General features: G+C 37.5%; 1 long non-coding RNA gene across 1 annotated transcript in view; it reads right to left on the bottom strand.

Annotated features, from left to right (window-relative positions):
* LOC141374155 (uncharacterized) overlaps nucleotides 1-5,343 on the bottom strand; it is a 97,340-nt gene that overhangs the window by 4,274 nt on the left and 87,723 nt on the right. The window lies entirely within an intron of this gene.

Below are 5,343 nucleotides of genomic sequence, written 5' to 3'. Positions count from 1 at the left end.
TTCTTTCTTTCTTCTTTCTCCCTCTCTCTCTCTTTCTTGTCCTCTGTTTTATTTTTTATGTCCAGGTTTGTGTTTACATAGAAAGTAGATTTTTGCTACTCTTGTTACAACAATTGCCTTTGAAGAATACGCTTCTTTCTGCTACAGATCTTTTCACTGCTGTTGTTTTGTTTGTTTGTTGTTTGTAATCATCAAAATATAAGGTGTCCCCTTCTGGAAATATTATTCAGGAGTCAGAGACATGATGTTTTCCCACTCAAAATTTGAGCAGAAAGAGTATAGGTTTGGGATTTAAGATTCTGGCTGCTGCCTTGCCACTTCCAGACACATGGTTTGGGAGAGGTTCAAAATCTATCTTAAGTGTTATAAGTGTCCACTTGTAAAATGAGGGGGTAAAGCAAACGTTATCTGAGCTTCCTAAAGCTTCCTAAGGTCTCAAGACTACTTTAGAAAACTAAAAAGTGTCACATATCCTGCTTCTTTTGAATGAAATAATTTAGCCTCACTTAATTCAGATAAAAGTTGTAAATATCCCAGAACAACCATTTGCCAGTCACAGTTCTCTGGAAACAGGCAGAACAACAGACTTAACAAATATGTAAATGGCATAAAACTACCTTTGGTGGCTGCAAAACAAAACCTTTGTCTCACTGAACAGCCTCTGTTTTGTGACGCTGAGGTTCTACATGTTATCCTATATAATTCTTCCTGGAATTGGTATTTTAAAATTGAGAAGCAATTTAGTGTGCTGCAAAGCCTTGCTCTATTAGCCCAGGCCAACATTCATGGCACATTTTAATAGAATAATGGGCAGTTGGGCATCTAAACTTTACCCTGCTATGGATCATTTTTGGCAGCTGTGCTTTTTATTCATCACTCTGATTGAAACTGCTTTCCTGACAGAAGCAAAGATACTCTTCTTTGTTCAGGATTTCCATAAAAGGTGAAATGGAAGTCTTTACAGACAGACTGGCGTGCCTGAATAAATTTATTTTCCTAGGCTTCTAGCCACAACAGTGAGCAAACAAATGCCTCTTACCTACATCTTTAAATACACCATAGGGGAGCTAATTTATAGGATATAATACTCATTTGCTTTGACTTCGTCCTTCTGTTTTAAATCATTGCCCAAACTTGCATTTTTAAATCTTTCCCTTATAATTCTTAACATTGAGCCCTGGGCTATTTGAGCAATATATGGTTCTGGGTGTGTTTGTCAGTGTCTATGTGTATATACATAGACAACATGCTTATGATGTTGGGGGAGGAGGACTGGCCTTTTTTTTTTTTAATCCTCTTTCTTTATAGAGAACAGACCTCAAAGGGTTTCCTTCCTCAGCTTCTTAACGTCTTTTCCAAGCATAATGATTCTAGACAGACCAAACAACTGACCAGTGATCCATTGTGTTTTTAATCATTTACAGTCGGATTCCTACATGGTGGTGCCTAGTATTTGGTTTTGAAGAATGCTTTCTTGGGGACCACATTCAATCCAGCCTTTCTGAACAATAAATTACCTGTGTTTGGGGGCCCTTGACAGCCTGTATTATTTTGCCCTCGTTGAAAATAATGGATGATTTGGAACAATGGTCCCTTTTGAATTAAAATATAAAAGGTTTGAGTTTCAGAGTTCAAGATAATGAGTAGGCCCAACAAGCAGACTGGGCCCAAGTCTCCCCAAGAGAGGAAACATGGGGGGCAGTGGGTGGTGAAGACATGAGGGAGAGAAAGCATAAACATAAGCATTTGTACAGACACATTACTTGTTTTATTTTTTTTTCAGGGTTGGGAAAATGATTTTGTATCCTGCACTGCCCCAGATGTTCAGTCAACTATATAGTTATAGTTACACTAACATGAGGCAGAGCAGAGATTTGTGCAAATATTATGATCATCCTGAATCACCCAGGAGAAATCTGTGGTCTTCTGTATGGCTGGTTAGCTAACCTCTATCTATCCTCAACTGGGAGGTGAGGAATGGCAGGCAGGGGTGCTGCAACTGTTGGCACTGTGGATAGATCACAAGGGAAAACTGCTTTTAGCTGAAAATGCATCTGTTTGCACATTGGTGAAAATTCATCATCAAATACTAAATTACAGTACTAGTGTTTAAATGCTTAGGAGAAAAAAAAACAATTATTTTCATATGTAAGTATATGTGTACATAGAGGCACTCCCCGGAACAGGAAATAATTCCAAAGTAATGATGTCACTTAGAAATAGAACTATCTTTTGCCAAATAAATAATGTTGTTAATTAGTGGCTAGATTTCCAGGCTAAACAAAAGTGATCTGAATTGCCAGTTCAGTTAAACTAGGATTTTAAGATTTAAGTTTAAGAGTTAGGATACTGTCCAGAGGCAATATACCACAAGGGTTAAGAATCAGAGATACTAGGGGTGCCTGGGGTGACTCTTGATTTCAGCTTAAGTCATGATCTCAGGGTCATGGGATGGAGCCCCATGTGGGTTCTGTGCTCAGTGAGGAGTCTGCTTGGGATTCTCTCTCTCCCTCTTCCTCTGTCCCTCCCTATACTCACTCTCTCTCTCTCAAATAAATAAACATCTTTAAAAAAAAATCAGAGATACTCACTTTTAAATCCAGTCTCCCCCCACTCACTAGTAGTATCATTTGGGGAAAGTTCTGTGACCTTTCTGAACCCCAGTCTCCTAGTCTGTATATTATAGGGATCAGCAAACTATGACCTGTGAGCTAAGTCTGGCTCACCACCTATTTTGGTCCAGCTTGAAAGTTAATTTTTTAAAATATTTTTAAGTGTTTAACATCAAAGGAAGAATAATATTTCATAACATATGAACGTTGTATGAAATTTATATTTCAGGATCCATGAATAAAGTTCAACTGGAACATGGCCATGCTTATTTGTTTGCATACGGTCTTTCTTTTTAGGCTACCGTTTTGCCACAAGGCAAAAGGTTATGATCAGGACCACAGAGCCCACAGAAACGAACATATTTAATCTGTAGCCCTTTACAGAAAGTATTTGTCTAATCCTACTATAATATCTATCTTACAGCACTATATGAGGGTTGGATATTATAGTGTTTAAATATTATAGTGTTTATAGTGTTAATATAAACACAGGGAATCAGAGTGAAGAAAGAAGCTCTGGGCTAATGCTGCCTCTGACAACAAATATGTGGCTGTGTACGCAGACTTCACAAAGCCAGAAAACAAAGACAAAGCTGGGAAATAATTCCAACATACTAGCATTTCTGTTCCATTTATAAGAATGAGTGATGGTGTCAGAGGGTGTTTACAGAAAAATGGAAATGTCCCCATTTTGTCAATCTCCTTTAACCTAACTGCAACTAGACTATAAATTCCCATTAGCTAATTCAACATCTATTTTAATAAGAGGCAAAATTTCGCTGCAAACAACACTTCTCTATTAGTTGTTGTTCTTGTAATTGAATTTTTTATGATGGAAATCTGTTTAAATTAATAGAAGCACATCCATGTGTCTGATAATGAAAAAAATACATACCGAAAACACATTTCAAGGTCAAATTTTTCATTACTGAAGTAAGAATGATGAAATATAAGGATACATTCAAGGATAGAGTTTCTCTCCCTCTCTTCTTAACAGTAAAAGCTACACTACATTGAGTGCTTTCTCTGTCTGATGCTATACAGAAATTTATTTTTAATTTTTCTAACAGCTCTGTTAGATAAGTATGAAACTGGGAATAAGAATAGTGAATTCCACTGACGCGGAAACCTCATATATATTTAGACCAAAGGAAAGCATCATGGTATCTTTTGGAATGCATCCTCACCTTCTCCACTTTGGTGTGGCCACAGGGGCCTATAAATAACCCTGGACTCATCGCTAATGGAAACATGTAGCTCTGTTTCTAAATGAGTTTCTATTGTAATTGTAATTATTATTAAATCAATAACCATAAAAAAGTATTATAAATATCACTATTAGTAGTAATGCTCACTTATGGGGTCACGCACAGATATTTATGGCCCACTATGTAACACACACTGGATTAGGCCCTGGATACGCAATGTAAAGCAAAACAAAGTCCCCATCCATTGACGCTTACATTTTATTGAGCAGAGGCAGATAAACATCAAATTTTTTTTAAAATAAACTAGAAAATATCACGAAATATTAAGTCCTATGATTGGCTACGTTGTAAGGGAAGGGAGAAGAACACTTTCGGTTAGGTGGTCAGATTAAGTTAGAGTAGAAGAAGAGTACTGGTTGTCACCTCAGAGAAATTTAAGATTGCATCTCAAAGACTCGCTCAGTTACAGACAAAAGGCTTTAAGAAGTTCAAAGACCTTGTCCAAATTATCTTTATGTTCAGCCCAAAGTAGGGTGAAGCCTGTCTCAGAAAGATCTATGAGTGTGGCTTTGTCTCATGCAGTCAACTACAATAAGATCTCTAAGAAACCCAGAAAGCTATTAAGAGAACTATAATTGTTGGAAACACCTCCAGTTTGGAATGAATTGGACAGACAACATTTACACTGAAAAAAGATCTCTGGGTCCCCAAACTTACACAAGCAGGAAGCAGACCAAGAAAGCTTCTCAGCCACAAAACAGGCCACTTCTAAAGAAAAGGAGGATGACTCAAGAGATATGGAGAGCCGCTTGCAGAAAGGAGAATGAAGCCATAATCAAGGACTGGAAACAGGTGCCTGGCTAGATTTCACAGTTGTTACTAACCAGTGACTACTAAAGGCTTCTTTTCTGCCCAGTTTTTAAATTACAATTATCCAATCACGGTGTCTGTGTGTAGAAGGGGTGAAATGGGGAGGTGGGTCAAATAACTTGTCTTTTAGTTCACAAGCCTTCAAATGAAGAGAAGTCACTTTGGAAAAACTGTGACTGAGGAACTTCCCCTGAGAAACTCCCCTTACCCCATTCCACTTCAAACTAATTTAGATGATGAAATATTCTGGACCTGGGCCTGAACCTGACTCCATATTGGGGTAAGACTTTTGGGGATCTTGGGAAAGGACAAGTTCACTCTGAATGTAGGAGAATTATCAATTTATTAAGGGCCAGAATTTATTTTTAATTCAGCCCTCCTCCCTTCCTTCAAACTCTTGGCAACCACTAATCTTTCTATTGTCTCTATAGTTTGGCCTTTTCTAGAACATCATATAGCTGGAATCATACAGTGTTTAGCTTTTCCAGAGACTCTTCTATCTCCTTCTTTCCTTCCTTCCTCCCTCCCTCCCTTTTCTTTTTTTTCTTTCTTTCTCTCTCTCTCTTTCTTTCTTTCTTTCCTTCTTTCCTTCTTTCTTTCTTTTTCTTTCTTTCTTTCTTTCTTTCTTTCTTTCTTTCTTTCTTTCTTTCTTT

This window comes from Callorhinus ursinus, unplaced genomic scaffold, assembly GCF_003265705.2.
Source record: "Callorhinus ursinus isolate GAN/ISIS: 27379988/994484 unplaced genomic scaffold, GSC_fseal_2.0 scaffold14, whole genome shotgun sequence".
Taxonomy (NCBI): Eukaryota; Metazoa; Chordata; class Mammalia; order Carnivora; family Otariidae; genus Callorhinus; species Callorhinus ursinus.
Note: the sequence above shows the minus strand (reverse complement) of the source record. Positions and strands in the feature narration are given on the sequence as shown.